The 12,189-nt window shown below is 37.4% G+C and overlaps 1 pseudogene; it reads right to left on the bottom strand.

Moving 5' to 3' along the window:
- Positions 1–267: 267 nt before the first annotated feature.
- Positions 268–3,680, bottom strand: LOC116128880 (annotated as a pseudogene).
- Between the last annotated feature and the right edge of the window lie 8,509 nt (positions 3,681–12,189).

Genomic DNA, 12,189 nt, shown 5'->3' with positions numbered 1-12,189 from the left:
TTGGAAACTATTATGGTAAACAAATCAATACTCATGTTTCTCTAAAGATATCATTTCTAAAAACATTTCATATACAAATAACATTTTCATTTATAAATTTCCATTTTAAATAAATGATATACATTTATATATCCAAACCATTTCTCAATCACATGTGAGAACTCTCACCAACTAGTACCTAGGGGTAAATCCGTCCAACTCGACAAGATCTAACATCGTGCGGGTTGAACCACTAAATCCATTCCGCTAGGCGGGAATGGTCACCGCTCAAGCCTTCAACCCAGTGAGACCAGGCATCACTCGGGCCAGCACAATCATATCCTGTGTAGCGATATCTACCTCGCTCGAGCCTTCGACCCACCTAGGCTGGCAAAACAATCCAATGTAGCGATATTTGCCTCGCTCAGGCCTTCGATCCATTTGGGTCGGCAAAATAAATCCAATGTAGCGATATCTGCCTCGCTCAGGCCTTCGACCCACTTGGGCTGACAAAATAACCAACCATGCGCATGTATAGGATCCAATCAATATCATGAGGGGGATGAGTACTATATATGGTGGTTTGAAACTACCATTATCAATATACATGTTTTCAAATTACAACTTTCCATAGATCTCATGTCTTCATTCAAAAGGAAACATATAACATAATATTAATTCACAATATACAATAGGAGGCTAAAAAAAATACAAGTCTTAATAACAATTTTAGCCAAATTTTTGTATTATCAATAATTCTTGCCCGAGAGATTTCAAAATCAATCATTCTCATATCAATACTCAAATCTAAAGGATAATCATGTATTAAACACATTTCCATAACAAAAATCAAAGGATTTAAGCAATTAAAACATTAATAATACTAGAGTAAACCATTTATTTAACATTTTGCTAAAAATAAAAGTAAGGGTTTTGGATTTTCCACTCACACACGTGAAGCTTGTCCCAATAAACGAAAGCCCTCAAAAAACTTGGTTCTCCTCCTTCTATTTGAACCAATTCTTTGAAGAAATTAGCTTAAACTATAAACTTAGGGAAAAAGGATAAAATTTTACCCAAATAACAGCTTACCCATAGATCAAGCACGCCCAAAAATCGATTTCCTAATGAAGATGGGGTCAAAACCGCCCTCCTTCCCCTTTTCTTCTTTCTTCTTTCTCCTTTTCCTTTATCTCTTTCTCTTTTCTTCTCTTCTTCTTCCTTCCAGCCGATTGAACTAGATTTAAGTTGGGTGAGTGGCAAATATCAATTTGCCCCCTAAATTTTTGCACTATTTTTATCACAAAAGGACCCCCACATTATCGCTATATTATAAGGTCCCAAGAGATTGAATATTTTCACTTATACCCCCAAGATAACAAAGAAACTTTAAAAACTCACAATTTAGTCCAAATTCTAGAATGTACATTGCCTCAGCGAAAAATTTCTTATGCTGCGGCACCAAAATTTGCAAAATAGTCCCAATGTATTAAATCTTTTCACATGGACCCAAAAAAGTTCTAAGAACTTGCAGTTCACCCACTTTTTCACTCATTCCCAACAACATTTCAACTCAACTCAAATTACCAACATGGAAACGTCGTCCCTTTCCAAACCAACCACCAATTATCACACGACACACCAAACATTAATTTTATAACTCAAGTGATTGAATTTTTTCTACACTTTCACAATTACAAAACAAGTCAAGAGTAAACATTCTACACAAACCATTTCACACTTTGAGTTAACCAAAACACTTCCATTCATCAATCAGTCAAACTAGTCCCACCAAATTGATTGGATTTCTCTTTTTCAACTCAAATCAGAAATTCACAACCAACAAACAAAATCTTTTCATTCGTCCAACATTAAAAAAAAAAAAAAATATGAGCACACATGCAAAAGTCATATGAATGCATAACTATATACAACATACGTGAACACAAAACGGTACGGGGGTTACATATACCTTCCAATCTAGGGTCACTAGTATCAATAATAGCTCCTCTTTTCAAGAAAACTATGACCCAATCAGCCAAATCGTTTTTACTAGGCTCCATAGCCATAGGCCTCCTTCCATAAGCAACCTCGAGCATAAAAGCTCCAAAAGCAAATACATTTGTGCTAGTAGTTGCTTTTCCAGTTTTAAGAAGCTCTGGAGCCAGATAACCTATGGTTCTTACCAGGTTGGTGGTTTGTAGGTCGTTGCCTTGATCATATAATCTAGCGAGGCCAAAATCTCCCAACTTCCCATTTAGATCGACATCTAAAAGAACATTAGTAGGCTTTATGTCTCTATGCAGAGCAATTTGTTCCCACTCTTCATGAAGGTAAAGAAGGCCAGAAGCTACTCCTTTGATAATCTGAAACCTCTGAAACCAATTAAGGTTTGGCTTCAAATTTCCATATAAGATTTTGTCAAGGCTTCCATTAGGCATATAATCATAGACTAATAGTTCTCCTTTTCGCCTACAATAGCCAAGGAGTCGTACCAAGTTCCTGTGCCTTAGTCTTCGCATGCTTACAATCTCAGCCACAAATTGCCTCATCCCTTCAACTGAATCATGAGCGACTCTCTTGACTGCAATTTGCAAATTAGAAGAAAGAAGTACACCTCTGTAAACCTTTCCAAACCTCCTTGTTCGATGAGCTCTTTGTCTTTGAAACCTTTGGTTGCTTTGTAGAGAATCTTATAGGAGATCCTATGAGGACCATATTCTTTTTCCCAGTCTTCATTTACTTCTTCATATTTCTTTTTCCTCACAATGTAAACGGCTACACCAATTGTTATTAGCATAACTACAGTAGCTCTAAGGGAAACGCCAGCTTTATTGCTTCCATTTTTGGGTGGCGAAGGAGATGGAGGAAGCTTGGAAATATCAAGGTTTTAAGCTTGCCCACTCCTGTTAAAGCTCCATCCTAGAATATACTGGTCACTTACGCGTGTACCAGTTGATGCAGAGAGACCAACATGCATGGAGTCCAAGAGAATTTGAGAAAGATCAATGGGTGTTGACAAGAGAGGCCTGTTTGGTTTTGGGATTCCCAAGGGAGCTAGTGTTACATTGAGGAACTTTTCAGCTCCATTGTAGTCTATCCAAATCTGAATTGGATCTCTACCTGCTAACTGTAAGCCTATGTTCTTCCCTTCTCTATTGGAAAAATAAGTTGCTGCAGCAGATTCATTAGACTTTAAGTTGTTCACATTGACTCCCTCATGATTTCCATTTATATCATTAAATTCGGGGCTTTGTACAGTGTCAAGCTCAACTGCTAGGATATGATTTGTAGGCAGGCCATTGTTTGATACATTGAACAGCCCCAAATATGGACCAACAACAGCTTCCTTCATGTTCTTAATTAGATGGTGAGATGAAGAAAGACATGCCATTGCCACCAAAATTAAGCATTTTTGAAACTATGCCAAATACAAAAGTTGTGGAAAATGAAAGAGATTGAGGGGATGATATGTTGAATTTGAATGGAAAAGGGTAGAAAGCATGGCCTATCTGTAGCTTAGAAGTATTGGTTAGCTGCAATAGACTATTGGAGTGGATCTTTGTGATGCCATCCAAATCCAATTTTGTTTCACTAAAACCATGATAGATGAATTGGTTTTCATCTTAAGCCAAGGCTAAGGAAAACAAGGATAAATTGAAAATTACCAAAAAATTAATTGATCTATGAGCTACAGCCATTGAAATAACAAATATGAAAATCCTGATAAATTAGTTTTCCTACGCTGAAGATACCTTTTCAGAGTTAAGGTTAATTATCATCTAGAAAGAGAGTAAGATTAATCAAGTCAATCTTGGAAGTTATGGTCAACTGATTGTTGAAGATGGTGATAATTTGCTGGAAATGCAGAATTATTTAGTTAGGATTTTAAACAGCTTTTTGGCGCCAAGAACTCATGTTTCTATTTAGGTGCTGTGGTTGAAGCTGCTGTGTTTGATACATCATTGTGATGTTTTTGTGACATGTTTTGTTGTAAGTTTATTTTAAATTCAAATGTGTAAAATCTCATCCATTGCATTGGGTTGTTTAGGTAAGAACATTGGATTGTTTTGTATATGTGTTATCCATGTTTTATGAATGAAAATAGAGCACTCATTTTTACAGTTGCAGCTGTCCCTTTCCATTGCAAAATTTCTCTCCTTTATCACTTTCCAGTTGTTTCATCTAAACCAATAATTGGTATCAGAGTCGTAATTGATCTTAAGGGCTTGATACATTCATCTCTTTCCGTCCAACTCCTAAACCTCTGTTACGGTGAAACCTTTGTTAAACTCCAATATGCTTGATACAATGGCACAATACCCAACTTCTCTTACTCCTCCAATCTTCAATAGTGAGCAATACCATATGTGGGCTGTCAAAATGAAAGCCTTCCTGAGGGGACAAGGTTTATGGTAGTATGTTAAAGAAAACAAGCAGCCACCTGCATTGGGGCCAAACCCCACATTGAATCAGATTAGGCTTTATGAGGAGGAAGCTACTAAAGCTCCTAGAGCTTTGTCTCATATCCATGCAGCTGTAACTGTAACGCCCCACTTGAGGTACGTGCTAATATTTCTTATTTCGCTCTTATTCGAGTCGGTTTTTATGAATAGTGGTTGGTTGGTCTTTGGTTGTATTGATATGTTGAGTTTTTGCCTTGAATTGAGTTGATTTAGAAGGTTTTTGCTGTTACAGGGCTCGCCGGGGCAAAGGATAATCTTCGCTGCGACGAAGAGGTGTTGAAGCCACGGGGAAGCTGCTGGACAGTTTCGCCGCGACGAAGGAAGATTCGTCGCCGCGGCGACGTGCCGGTTGAAAAGTTTATTAAGTTTTAGATATGTTTTCCTTGGGAACTATTTGACCATTTTCCCCCTAATTAGCAGGAAAAGTGGGGAGTAAAATGTAAGGAAATTTCATGGAGAATATGTTAGTATAGGGGTGTGTTTGTAAGGAATCAAAGGATATGGATGGAATTTCCAAGAAAGAGCAAGGGCAAAATGGGAAGAATGAGTTGTTAAGAGATATTTAAGGGGGTTTAGTCTTTGAGAACTCTTCATTTTTCCCATTCCACCGCCTCCTTTATTTTTCCAAATTCTCTCAAATTCCTTCAATCTTCCAAGGATTTCCAAGAGCCTTTTTGAGTAACTTTTAGTAGGGTTTTAATCTAAAGCATCCTAAGGTAAGGATTCTTGCTTTAGATGAGAGTTTTATTATGTTTTGATTAGAGTCTCATGTTGTGGTTGTTGGTTAAGTTGTAGAGAAAAGGCAAGCTCCCAAAGGAAAGAAGAAGTGTTAAAGAAGCTTTTTCCCCATAAGGTAAGTAAATTCAACCTAAGTTGAGATTTAAGAACTCTTTTGAGTAGAGTTATATATATATGTGTGTACTCATTAAATTTGTTGAATGAGATGAATGAGATTAGTATTTATGAATGAGTAACACACATAAATTGAGTTATGAGAAGTGTTTTATTTGCTTGATGTTGGGTTGAGTTTGATAGAAGTTGGAGGAAGTTTTGAGCAAGTTTATGGAAGTGTTTTTCTTTTGACAGGAAATTTAGAGTTTATGAGGGAGTTTTCTCCCATTTGGTTGATTAAAGAAAAGAGAAAAGTTAGAGTTAGAGTAGAGTTTTTATGCACAAGAGTTGTATGATGAAATACTCAAGAGAAGCATAAGTAAGAATAGAAAGCCTTAATTGTTGCTACATGTCATAGTTGCATTTCATAAATGCATTAATGAGTATGAGTCATTTATGTGCATTAACTATGTTTTATTTATGCACTAGAAAAGAGAGTAGAGAAAGAGTAGAGACTTTTGAATTTAGACTACTCTAAGAGTATAGAGAAAGAGAGAATGAACACTATAGAGTAAAAGCTAGAGTAGTGCTTAATAAGAGAATAGAGTAGATTGTGCGATGGGGAACTTGTGAGTATGGGTAGAGTATTCCCGCATGTACGCCGCATAGAGAGAGCGGCAAGAGTATCAGAGAGAGAAGTGGTGTAGCCCGCAGAGTACATGCGGATGAGGGCTATACCCGAGTTTACCCGAGAGATTCTATGCACTCACATGGCCAAAGGTTCCGAATCCATGCATAACCAAGTCCGATCGGCTAGAATGAGTAGAAGTCACTGGAAGTGGGAGCGAGTCCCAGCCGTGCCTCCGGTCAGACGGGGCCGTGACTTACTAGAAAGAAAGTTAATATAAAAGAGTTATAAGAGAAAGAGTCAATAGAAATGTTAGGGAAAGAATTAGAGGAAGAGTTACGGGGATATTTGAGTAAATGGGTTTACTTACTGAGCATTGTTTTGTGCTCATCCAGTTGTTCCCTATGTTTTTGCAGGTTCTAGATGAGGACACAGTCGGATGGACATCGGCACATGAAGAGAAATGGCTACACTGTCCACCCTATTTTGATAGTTTTGCATATGATACAAATCTTGTATATATTTGTATAAAGAATACATATGTTTAATAAAGGAAAATTTTGGGCCCAACTTTTTATGTTATTTTACATGTACTTTTACTATGCATATTTTTATAAGAATGGAGTCGTTACAGTAACAGAACTTGTTTTTACAAGAATCATGGCGTATGAGACAGCCAAGGAAGCATGGGGTAAGCTCAAAGAGGAGTTTGGTGGTAGTGATACAACCAAGAATATGCATGTATTAAACTTAATGAGGGAGTGTGAGATGTTGAAGATGCAAGAATCAGAATCAGTAAAGGAGTATGTAGATAGGTTGATGAATGTGGTAAATATAATCGGGTTGTTGGGTGAGGAAATGACAGATAAGAGAATTGTGGAGAAAGTTTTGGTGAGCCTACCTGAGAAGTTTAAGTCCAAGATTTCTTCACTTGAGGACTCTAAAGATCTGTCTCAAGTCACACTCACTAAATTGGTGCATGCTTTGCAAGCTCAAAAGCAAAGGAGATTAATGAGACAAGAGGATTCAAGTGAGGGTGCAATGGTGGCAGCCTTTAAAGGCAGTAAAAGGTTTGCTGGGGATAAGAAATGGAAGGAGGAAACAAGTAACCAGTGGAACAAATCAGGTGGAATGAGGGAGTTTCCACCGTATTCTCACTGCAAGAAGAAGGGCCACTCTGAAAAAAGGTGTTGGCATAGACCAAATCTCCAATGCAGAGCATTTAAATAGTATGGCCACATTGAAAAAGTGTGCAAAAACAAGCCAAACCAGCCACCACAGCAAGCCCGGATTGTTGAAGATCAGCAGCTAAATTCAGAATCTGAGCAATTGTTCATGGCATCTTGCTGTGCAGCTCAAGTTTACAATGATGCATGGCTGATAGATAGTGGCTGCACCAACCACAAGATAGCAAACTTGTAAGATTTTGTCAACCTGGACAAGGCATACCATTCCAAAGTTAAAGTTGGAAATGGAGAGTTTGTGGATGTCAAAGGGAGAGGAGATGTTGCTGTGCAGACAAGGTCAATTATTAAACTGATCCCTAATGTCTTGTATGTGCCAAATATAAGTCACAATTTACTTAGTGTAGGACAAATGTTAGAAAGGAATTATGTCCTGCATTTCCAGGACCAACCTTGCACGATTCTGGACTGTGAAGGTAGTGAACTAATGAAGGTTAAAATGATGGGAAAAAGCTTCCCTATTAGGCTGAAAAAACCAGAACCTAAAGCCTATACTGCTGAAGTAAATGAGCCTAAGTTATGGCATAAAAGATTTGGCCATTTCAACTATCATGGTCTTAGAGAAATTCAGACCAAAAATCTTGTCCGTAACCTACCAGAAATCAAAGAAGCTAAGGTTGTATGTGCTCCTTATCAACTAGGCAAGATGAGTAGATAGCCATTTCCTGTGAACAAAGCTTGGAGAGCTGCTGAGAAGCTCCAACTTATCCACACAGATGTGTGTGGACCTATGAAGACACCTTCACTAAATGGGAGCAATTATTTTGCCTTGTTAATTGATGATTGGTCTAGGATGTGCTGGGTCTATTTTTTAAAACAAAAGAATGAAGTTGCAACTGTGTTTGGAAGATTCAAGCTACAAGTTGAAAACCAAACTGGTCTTAGTATCAAAATAGTAAGAAGTAATAATGGGAGTGAGTACACTTCAAATGAGTTTGAATCAATTTGCAGGCAGGTTCGAATTATGCATCAATTTAGTAGTCCCTATACTCCACAGCAAAATGGAGTCAGTGAGAGAAAAAATAGGATTGTTATGGAGATGGCTAGGTGTATGGTTGCTGTAAAGAAGTTGCCCAAGTCCTTTTGGATAGAGGCAGTGAACACAGGGGTTTATTTGCTCAATAGACTTCCCACCAAGGCCTTACTTAATCAAACTCCCTATGAGGCTTGGTATGGAGTGAAGCCTATGATTGAAAATCTGAGAATCTTTGGAAGTATATGTTATGCACTCATCCCAGCAGTTAGGAGAAGCAAGTTGGATGACAAAGCCATGATAGGAATCTTTATTGGCTATAGTGAGCAGTCCAAGGCCTACAGAGTCTATGTTCCAGAAACTAAGAAAATTCACATCACTAGAGATGTGAAAGTAGATGAAAATGGTGTTTAGAACTGGGATAAAAATGAGATTGAAGAAGACTTAAAGGGGCAGTTGACAGATCCAGCAGTGAGCAAAAATGATGATCAAGAGGAGATAGATTCTAATGATGACTTTCCAGTTAGAGGTACTAGACCTCTAGTAGAGGTTTATGAAAGGTGTAATACAACCTTACTTGAACCTGCATACTACAAAGAAGCTGCTAAGTCAGTTATTTGGAGGAATGCAATGGAGGAGGAGCTAAACATGATTGAAAAGAATGGCACCTTGGAATTGGTAGACAAACTTGCAACCAGAAAGGTAATCCAAGTTAAATGAATTTACAAAAGAAAATAAAAACATGATGGATCATTTTATAGACATAAAGCAAGGTTGGTTGTCAAGGGGTTTGCTCAGCAATTTGGAGTAGACTTCTCGGATACATTTGCACCTGTGGCCAGGCATGATACAATTAGACTTCTTCTTACTTTGTAGCCCCATTTGAATGGAGAATCTATCAGTTAGATGTCAAGTCTGCATTCCTAAATGGTTGGCTCAATGAAGAAATATATGTGGAGCAACCGGAGGGATATGAAGTGGAAGGGCAGGAGAACAAAGTTTATTTGTTGAGGAAGGCATTATATGGACTAAAGCAGGCCCCTAGAGCTTGGTATAGTAGAATCAATGATCATTTGATTAGCTTGGGATATATGAGGAACCCAAATGAACACACACTGTATGTGTGAGAGCTGGAAAGGGAGTTCATTATTGTATCATTATATGTAGATTATTTACTCATCATGGGAAGCAGTCCAATTTAGCTGGAGGAGTTTAAGATGGCAATGCACAATGAGTTTGAAATGACTGGTTTAGGGGAAATGTCCTATTTCCTTGGAATGGAGATCAACCAAACTTAACATGGGATATTTGTTAGCCAAAGAAAATATACTAATGAAATCCTAAACAAATTCAACATGGACAGGTGCAGACCAGTAGACACTCTACTGGTTGTAAACTTGAACCTGAGCAAAGATGATGGGGCTGTGAAGATTGATGAAGAATTTATAGAAGTCTAATTGGTTGTCTATTGTACTTGATTGCCACCAGACATGACTTAATGTTTGCAACAAGCCTTCTCTCCAGGTTCATGAGCAACCTAAGTGAAGTTCATCTCAAGGTAGCCAAGAGGGTGCTGAGGTACATTAAAGGAAGTTCTGATCTTGGTGTATGGTTTAAGAAGTCTGAAAACCTTAAGCTTGTTGGGCATTCTAACAATGATTGGGCTAGATGCATTGATGATATGAGAAGTACTTCAGGCTATGTCTTCTTCTTGAATTCAGGAGCCATATGTTTGTCGTCCAAAAAACAAGAAATCATAGCTTAGTCCACAGCAGAAGCAGAATACAATTATGCTACTGCTGCCGTAAACCAAGCCATATGGCTTAGGAAAATTTTGGTGGATTTGAAGCAAACTCAGAAGGATCCAACTATGATTTTCTATAATAATTAGTCAGCTGTAGCAATGGCAAAAAATCCTATCTTACATGGCAGAACCAAGCATATTAAAATTAAGTTTCATGTTATGAGAGAGGCAGAAAGTAATGGAGAGGATAAATTGATCCATTGTAGGGGTGAAGACTAGGTGGTTCACATTATGGCCAAGGCTTTATCTAAAGCCAAGTTTGAGAATTTAAACTCAAACTTGGTGTTTCCAGCAAGATTATCAAGGAGGAGTGTTGAATATGGTGATAATTAGCTGGTAATGCGGAATTATTTAGTTAGGATTTTAAACAACTTTTTGGCGCCAAGAACTCAGGTTTATGTTTAGGTGTAGTGGTTAAAGTTGCTGTGTTTGATACATCATTGTGATGTTTTTGTGACATGTTTAGTTGAGATTAAGACATTTTTGTTGTAAGTTTATTTTAAATTCAAATATGTAAAATCTCATCCACTGCATTAGGTTGTTTAGGTAAGAACTGTGGATTGTTTTGTATATATGTTATCCATGTTTTATGAATAAAAACAAAGCACTCATTTTTACAGTTGTAGCCGTCCCTTTCCATTGCAAAATTTCTCTCCTTTATCACTCTCCAGCTGTTCCATGTGAACCAACACTGATGACCCAAGAAAATGACTCCTTCTTAACCAATTTATGTTCTTAATGTTGTTTACTTTATTTGCCTTTAGTTGCAAGAAAAAGTTGGAACTGATATATTATTCTAGACGTCAATTAATTCAAGGTTATAGTTAATGTAGATTCACTGCTTCCCAACTTTTTAAAAGGCATAGTAAAAGACCATCTTATGGGAACTCTGAACTGCAGTAATCTGTTAAAATGATCCTGTATGCCAGAATCATGGCATATTCAAAGAAGGAAATTCACAAATTACCTTTTCTAGTTTTCCCCTTCAAAATTAATAGATAAAAAAAAAAAAATGATGTGAATTATGCTGAATTCAATGAAGGACTAACAAGAGCATAATAATATCTTCTAGTAGAAATTCTTCCTTGTGATTGATAAAAAAGAAGTTGTGTTGTCCATCTTGTGTAGGGGTGTGTAAAAAAATCCGATATCCGGTATCCAATCCAGATCCGCTCTGCTTCAAAAAAAACCAGATATCCAAAAATCCGGATTGGATTCGGATTAAGTATATAGGAAGATCCAGATTTTCGGATAGGATCAAGACTCTTGTGCTTCCAAGATTTAAGGATTCTGATTCTGATTTGTTTTATTATTTAAACTTTGAATAATGCAAGTATACCTCTTTTGTTTTCACCATCGGTTGAAGTTTCAATACAAACAAACTCAAGAAATCTTAAGTCACCATTGACTTTGAGTTGGCATGCAGTCTGCATCAAACTTTGATTCAACTCTTAAAACGCGTGTGTGACCAGAGCCATATTTTAGCATAGAAATTAGGTACAACCGTAGAAGTGAAATGTGGGATGTCTACTTCAATTCCTTTTCATGCATTAAAGAGATGATATTGTTGAAAAGTGAAATGATGCTGGAAATGCAGAAAGTGGCAGAATTTTGAACCGCAGTTTAACGCCTGTTGATCTCCCGTAATTCATGCAGAAGCAGTTTTTTTGGTCATTGTGTTTGATTTGTTCAGTGACTTGTTTAGGTGTATTAAGTTTGGTTAAGTGTAGTTTCTCATGTGCTTGTACGTGTATTAGTAGGTGTAGTAAGTTTAAATTTGAATTTTGAATTGTTTTAGTTGAAACAGTAACGTTGGGGTGTATATATTTTACCCTTGTTTTTTGAATAAAAAATATAGTATTATTGCAGTCCCTAATTTCTCTTTTGTTCATCAGTTTTTCTCTTTCGTTTCCATGCAAAACTAACAATTGGTATCAGAGCTTTAAGTGATCTTAGAGAGCCTGATAATTAATCCTCTTTCTTCGCACTTTCAACCCCGGTTTTCATTACTCTTTTTGTTAAAACTCAAAATATTCAGTTTCAATGGCACAACCTCTAGTCTCTCTCACACCTCTAGTCTTTAATGGTGATCAATACCACATGTGGATAGTCAAGATGAAAGCATTCCTTCGTGGACAGGGTCTGTGACAGTACATGGAAGAGAATTGTCAACTGCCTCCCTTGGGACCAAATCCCACCCTGAATCAAATCAGGATGCATGAAGAAGAGGCTACCAAAGCACCGAGAGCTCTCTCTCACATTCA

Source organism: Pistacia vera, unplaced genomic scaffold (genome assembly GCF_008641045.1).
Source record: "Pistacia vera cultivar Batoury unplaced genomic scaffold, PisVer_v2 Contig204, whole genome shotgun sequence".
Classification (NCBI taxonomy): domain Eukaryota; kingdom Viridiplantae; phylum Streptophyta; class Magnoliopsida; order Sapindales; family Anacardiaceae; genus Pistacia; species Pistacia vera.
The sequence above is the reverse complement of the archived record's forward strand: the minus strand, read 5'-3'. Positions and strand labels throughout refer to the sequence as shown.